The sequence below is a fragment of the Drosophila arizonae genome, chromosome 3 (genome assembly GCF_054131065.1).
Source record: "Drosophila arizonae isolate 15081-1271.41 chromosome 3, UAZ_ARI_1.0, whole genome shotgun sequence".
Taxonomy (NCBI): Eukaryota; Metazoa; Arthropoda; class Insecta; order Diptera; family Drosophilidae; genus Drosophila; species Drosophila arizonae.
In genome coordinates, this window is record NC_142923.1 from 33,034,093 (window position 1) to 33,041,822 (window position 7,730).

The 7,730-nt window shown below is 42.2% G+C and overlaps 1 long non-coding RNA gene across 2 annotated transcripts; it reads left to right on the forward strand.

The window, feature by feature from the left end:
- LOC149270123 (uncharacterized) lies at positions 1-7,730 on the forward strand. 2 transcript variants are annotated; one of them, XR_016269028.1, is made up of 2 exons: positions 1-1,839; positions 7,092-7,730. It is a non-coding gene; the product is annotated as an uncharacterized LOC149270123 (long non-coding RNA). The 2 variants fall into 2 exon arrangements; XR_016269027.1 differs by lacking the exon at positions 7,092-7,730 and adding an exon at positions 2,144-2,429.

Genomic DNA, 7,730 nt, shown 5'->3' on the forward strand with positions numbered 1-7,730 from the left:
CGTCTGGAAGTTGCAGTCCGTTTCTCCATAACTGTTTCTGAGGAAACCGTTCGACGCACTTGGAAAAAAGCGGGCTATCATGGCCGCGTTGCACGTAGGAAGCCACAGGTATCAGAGGTGAACAGGAAAAAGCGTATGGACTTCGCCAATGAGCACATTTCCAAGCCTTCTAGCTTCTGGAAAAGGGTAATTTTCTCAGATGAGAACAAGTTTTGCCTATTTGGCATAAAAGGAAAGAAAATAGTATGGAGAAAAAGCGGAACAGCCATGGATAAGGAAAATTTATTGCCTACAGTAAGGCATGGTGGAGGTGGTGTAATGGTGTGGGGATGTATGGCGGCAAGTGGCGTGGGAAATCTCTCTTTTATAGAATCAACAATGGACCATAAGGATTATATAAAAGTTCTTAGTGAGAATCTGCATCAGAGTGCCCAAAAATTGCACCTGGAGGGCGAATTTTGCTTCCAACAGGACAATGATCCGAAGCATACAGCCCACAATGTAAAGCTCTGGCTACTTTACAATGTAAAAAGCCAACTCCGAACGCCTCCCCAGTCCCCAGACCTCAATCCTATTGAGTGTTAATGCCAGATCCCATTAACAAGAATTGCTCCTCCCGCACCACACAATGTTATGTTGTTAACAGCATTCCGTTAATAACATCACCCAGTTCTCCTACTGGTTCGCGGTACTTAGTGCCCGCTGAGTACTTCGTCTCACGACTACTTGTCACTTGCCTATCCTGGCATACATAGATATATTTAACACCATGATACGAGCTGAACAGCTATCATCCTACAAATAAAGACGAGGAAATTACCACCCGGTCTTTTTACTTATCGGCGACGCCACCACTCCAACATTTGGTCCTTCGAGCCGGATCTTCATCCACCTTCACAACAGCATTCCATCGGCCGTCGAGATAAGTACCCCATTCTTGTCTAGAGTAGTACATACATATATATATGCATAAATACACTGGCACCTCTCATCCGCCTTCCCTTGTATATACATATATATGTACTAATCTAGCAATATTTCGACTACATGCCTATATGTATATATTCTTATATATATAGATATGTATTAAGCTGTGTTTAAATCCGATTAATATTTATTAACACGAAAAGAACAATATCCTTTGTTGATCGTTTAATAAATTTATTTACATATTCTGCCTTTTCACACATCCGCACATACTCATATTTATAACTAGTCGCCGGCTGCAGAGTGACATATATACATACTTATATATGTACATGCTCCTCGCTTAACTATTGAATAAAACACAATATCCTTTGTTATTTTTAATAGTTTTATTTTGCAATTTAATAATTAATCCTCCAAGCATAATTATTTCTACTTGTTTTATTTATCTATTTGCTAATTGTGTGTCCGCTTTCTTCTGTTTGTACGAACATACGCTCATACATACATACACATCCATGTATGCACATATGACAACATATGGCGTACAAATAGCCCAGCAACACAATTAACATATATGTAAATTCACAATTGCAACTTCCACATACATATTAGACGTCTGCATGATTACATTCATAACAAAGCCACATTGAGTACATTCGAATTGAGTGGAATATGATTGAGTGAAAAGGACAGAATGAGACGAATGTGTATACTACTGTTTCGCAAGACGAACATGTTGTGTCTCATGCCGAATGACTGAGTATAACGAAAGAAGAGCAAAGTGAAATGAAAACTTCGAAAACACTCGAACTACTCAAGTAGTTCGAAGAATATTTTGTGTATTCATTTTGTGCTTTGAGAAATTGTGAGCAGACGTGCGAAATGGAAGCGGAACCTGCAGGAAAAAATGTATGTATTTTTCGGCAAATACCAACGTGTTGTTTTTGTGTTTTGTTTTGTTTAAAGCTTGTGTTTTAGTTTTACTAACAAAATGTGTAGTTGTGACCGTCTATATATGTTTCCTGTGTTGATATTTGCAGATTTAATATTTATTTGGTCAATAGCTTCCAACCCTGATAGCATTAATAAAATTATGTTTTTAAATTCTAATATTATTAATTAATTATTTGTAATAAATATATAAGTTAAAAATTCCACAACAAAAAATACATTGCTCACATACTTCTTTATTTTTTCCTCTTTCTTTTAACAGATACACACAGCAGAAAACAGCTGACAATATTCGAATGTATTCAATATACAACATTTAATAGCTTCTGCTGCTCACTCACTCACTTCGTTTCTTTTCGGCTATATTTTTGTGCTGCCGAGAGAAACACGACTTCAGTCGCTCACTCATTCTCATTTCGTTTTGTACAAGTTTTCACTCAATTCAATGATGACTTTGTACAGTTGAATGTGCTTTTTTTTGCCATTCATGCAGACGTCTAATACATATACACGACACATTTACAAAATAATAAACTTAAATTGTTAAATTGGTTGTTTTGTTTTGTGTCTAAGCAGCTGAGATCGTCACTAGTATCGATAACATTTTCAATAACTATCACCGGCCGCCACAATTTCTGACGATAGCTGTGTCACGATCAGTATTTATCGTATTTCAAAGGGCCATTGTAAAGCAAAATATAAAGCCACCCTTTTAATTATTAAATTTATCCTAATTACAATAATTAATTACAAAGTCGAATTTCAAATTAAAAATTTGGTTATTTAATTTATCCTAATTAAATAAATTAAACTTTTTTGCCTCTTCTTCTTCTTTGTTTTCGCTTTACTTGCTTAACAAGGCAATAATTCTTTTCCAATTTGCTCTACATTCAGTTGACAACTTTCTTGCTCTTGTCAACTGAATTACTTTGCTCTTTGAGTGAATTTCTGTCTCCATATCAGACATTTCCAGCAGCTAACTTCTAGCACTGACCAGAGAACACATAGACTAGACATGTAGTACAAAGTTTTTTAACACCGAAAAATCTGACTCCTAGGGTCTATCAATTTCGTATTTGCTCGGCTCTTCACTTTTTAGGTTCGGGCTACGAAAATATGCGAAGGTACAATCATTCCGCTTCATGCGCTCGACCGAGATGGTCAAATGTTGAATAAAAGATTCCTCTATGCTCAATTTTTGTTCTTGCTCTCTCGCTCTCTCTGCTCTCTGCTCTCTCAATATGTATATGTATGTATGCATGTGAGCACAAGCAGCAGCTCACGAAAATTGAAATTTCTTCGCGTTAGACTGCCGTTTCTTCCCTTACGTGAAGTGTATTCCGAACTCTTCAAGCCGTTTGCCATGCGTTTTCGTTATTATTTGTGGGAAGGGTATGAAAGCGTTGGTGCGCATAATGAAAATGTTTTCGCGATTAGCATGCATACACACTCTCGCTTGCTACATGTACTATGAGCATTTGTATGCCTGTGTGCAAAGCTCTGGCTGCCTGTAGCAATTTTGAAGCCCAGCATTTGCATTTGTCGATCTTGTGAAGTGCTCACATACATATGTATGTATGTATGTATATAAATTTGACTGTGTGTACGCATGGGACATGAACATTGGCGCGTGCCTACCTCAACTTTTAATGGTGTGAACGATTTTGGGTTTTAATTGAAGATGCGCGCTTATATTTAAATAGCGGACTAACTAAAGTGACAGGTGCACTTCCCATTACTTTTGATACGTTTTTTTACTTGCATGCACCTGTATATGTATGTACATATATGAACGGGTGCAGGGGATCGAAAATTTATTGAATTATAAATTTATTGAATTATCTTGTTAATTTTATTAAATTATCCTTGTTTTTATTGATTTCTTTATATTGAATTTAATGTTTTCTATTTTTATATTTATTAAATTAGTGATATAATATTACCCAGATTTCTATTTAAAACAATTGTTTTTATGAATTGTTAATAGAAAATAAAAGGTACTTAAATACAAGCGCGCCTCTTCATATATGTACATACATATACAGGTGCACGCAAGTAAAAAAACGTATCAAAAGTAATGGGAAGTGCACCTGTCACTTTAGTTAGTCCGCTATTTAAATATAAGCGCGCATCTTCAATTAAAACCCAAAATCGTTCACACCATTAAAAGTTGAGGTAGGCACACGCCAATGTTCATCTCCCAAGCATACAAACAAAAATATACACACACGCACATGTAAAGGCACATAGGCATACAAATGCTTCTACAAGTGATATCCCATAATTGTGAACAGCACATCCCATGCGTACACACAGTCAAATGTATATACATACATACATACATATGTATGTGAGGACTTCACAAGATCGACCAAATGCAAATGCTGGGCTGTAAAATTGCTACAGGCGGCAAGAGCTTCGCACACAGGCATACAAATGCTCATAGTACATGTAGCAAGCGAGAGTGTGTATGCATGCTAATCGCGAAAACATTTTCATTATGCGCACCAACGCTTTCATACCCTTCCCACAAATAATAACGAAAACGCATGGCAAACGGCTTGAAGAGTTCGGAATACACTTCACGTAAGGGAAGAAACGGCAGTCTAACGCGAAGAAATTTCAATTTTCGTGAGCTGCTGCTTGTGCTCACATGCATACATACATATACATATTGAGAGAGCAGAGAGCAGAGAGAGCGAGAGAGCAAGAACAAAAATTGAGCATAGAGGCATCTTTTATTCAACATTTGACCATCTCGGTCGAGCGCATGAAGCGGAATGATTGTACCTTCGCATATTTTCGTAGCCCGAACCTAAAAAGTGAAGAGCCGAGCAAATACGAAATTGATAGGCCCTAGGAGTCAGATTTTTCGGTGTTGAAAAACTTTGTACTACATGTCTAGTCTATGTGTTCTCTGGTCAGTGCTTCTAGTTAGCATCCATGTCTGATCGTTCGGGTCGAGCGCAACTTAGTGTACCAGCTTCGCGTCTGATCAAGCGCAGTGCCTCTGCATCACCCATTCCGTCCGGAAAACCGCAGACAAGCAGCACTTTCAAGCGTAGTCCGGTCGTCACCCGATCCAGTATAAAGCCCGCCAGTCCGTCTAAAATGTCGTTGTCTGACTTCATCTCGGCTGCGGATAGGCTCATCAAGTTTGAGTCGCGCATTGACGGTCCGGAGACTCTAATGCCACCCAGGCGGCTCAGCTCCGGGCCTTCGAGATCCGTCGAGATCGGGTCAAGGCATTGTGGGATGATGCTGAGCAGCAATATAAGGTCTGTGCCAGAGCATTGAGCCAAGGGGCGAGCAGTGGCGAAGTTGAAGCCACGGAGGCCAAATTCGACAACTGCTACACTGTCTACGAGCGGTGTACGACCCATCTGGGTGTACAGATCGACGCACTTTCCGTATCGAGTACACCGCCCGCTCCTATGTCCGCTCCTTTCGCCACGTCTGAAGGCTGTCGCCTTCCACCCGTTGACATGGAAGTGTTCCACGGCGACTACTTGCGCTGGTCAACATTCCGCGATCTTTTTACTGCGATCTACATAAACAATCCGTGTTTAACTCCGGTGGAAAAGCTATTCCACCTTAATTCAAAAACAGCAGGCGATGCAAACGCACTAGTCGCAGAGTATCCTCTCACAAACGACGGCTTTGCATCGGCTTGGGTCTCTTTGTGTGATCGGTTTGAGAATAAGCGGCTGTTAGTCAACAGCCAGCTTAAAACTCTTCTCAACCTTTCCAAGATCACCAAGGAGTCAGGCTCGGCTCTCAGAGAGTTGCATAGCACTATGCACAGATGTGTCACGGCAATCGAGCATGCTCAGATATCCACTGAAAGTTGGGATTGCATTCTTGTGTTCCTGTGTACTTCAAATTTGCCGGAACAAACTCGATCTCTCTGGGAGCATTCATTGAAACGAAAAACAGAAATCACAGCCTGGCAGGACGTCAGTCACTTCCTTAGCGAGCGCGCTCGTGCTCTTGAAGCTATGGAAGGTGACCGTTTTGTTCCAAAAGTTCTGAACTCAATTCCGAGATCTGCGAACCCTGCCCTTCCCGAACGACTGAACTCGTTCAGAACGCAAGTGGACACAATCGGCACAAAGTGCGATCTGTGTTCAAGAGAGAATCATCCAATCCGATTCTGCCATCAGTTTCTCCAACTATCCATTCATGAACGAGAAACTTACATAAAATCGAAGAAGCTTTGTCTAAACTGTTTCGCTAAAGGTCACCAGTTACGAGAGTGTACCAGTACTCACAACTGTTTCACGTGCAATGGTCGACATAACACCCTACTCCATAGGGACAATAATCTTCGGACCGCTGCTGCCTCCGCAACAGCTATAGCTCCGACTCGTACTCCAGTTATGTCCAACGTCCAAACGTATCTGGCTACCAACACACGAGGTGTCCTCCTCGGCACGACGGTGATTAATATATGCCATTTCGGCGCAACTTATCCCGCCCGTGCTTTAGTCGACTCAGGGTCCGAAGCGACTTTAATTTCTGAGCGACTGTTCCGAAAAATCAAGTTGCCATTCAAGTCCGTGCATACTCAGGTCTCCGGCCTGAATCAAGCAGTGACAGCTGAGGCACACAAGGTATGCAACTTTGATATTGGCTCTCCGTTGAAGCCGAGAATGCGAATCAAGGCTTCTGCTCTCGTCGTTCCAAATCTGGCTGGTAACATCCCTTCGTCCCCAGTTCCGCAACTCTTGTTAAACAAACTTCCGAAAATTCAGCTAGCTGACCCCGAGTTCTACAAGAGTGCGGAAATTGATGTCCTGATAGGCGCGGATATCCTTCCGACTATCATTCAGGAAGGTTATCACCCTAATATTTGTGGGCCTCTTATAGGTCTGGAGACTGTTTTCGGTTGGGTACTGACAGGCCCATTTTCACAGATGATACCAGGAACGGTCTCCTCCTTCACAACTCAGGTTTCCGTTTCGGAAGAGGCGAAACTTGAGTCTCCGCCAACCGTATCATCTGACGAAGCTCTTCCATTCCGAGCTCCAAACAGCACCACTCCGAAAGTGAGGGTCGGTTTCAAGGCTCTTCGTCCAGCACTGAATGATATTCTTCATTCAGGCCCATCATTTCAACCCGATCCTCGTCCTCCTTGTGCTGTCAAACTAACCTCCATGTTGTGTCCTAACGAGCAAGTAATTCTACCTCCAACTCATTCGATCTTCCAGATAAAGACGCCGTCATCAGAAAGCAGCAAGCCACGCGGTACCAATTCCTTCCAGTGCCGCGTGTGCCCAGGAGCCCACGATCTCCGGGATTGCCAGCGTTTCCTGGACCTTTCAGGGGAGAAGCGGATGCGTGCGGTACTTACACATAAGTACTGTACGAACTGCTTGGCTCACGAGCACTCCGGGCAATCCTGCCGAAGCAAGGGACGTTGCAAAACGTGTGGCCAGAATCACCACACGCTCCTGCATCTCCAGGAATCAGCACGTCTCTCGGCCTCGACGCCTAAACAGGCGGTCACAGCTCCGCTGACAACCTTGATCCGCACAGCAAGAGGTCTCCAGCTTGGACACGACGTCTTAATTTGCAATCCTTGCAAGGGGGGGGGGGGGGGGGGAGTATGTTAATGCCAGATCCCATTAACAAGAATTGCTCCTCCCGCACCACACAATGTTATGTTGTTAACAGCATTCCGTTAATAACATCACCCAGTTCTCCTACTGGTTCGCGGTACTTAGCGCCCGCTGAGTACTTCGTCTCGCGACTACTTGTCACTTGCCTATCCTGGCATACATAGATATATTTAACACCATGATACGAGCTGAACAGCTACCATCCTACAAATAAAGACGAGGAAATTA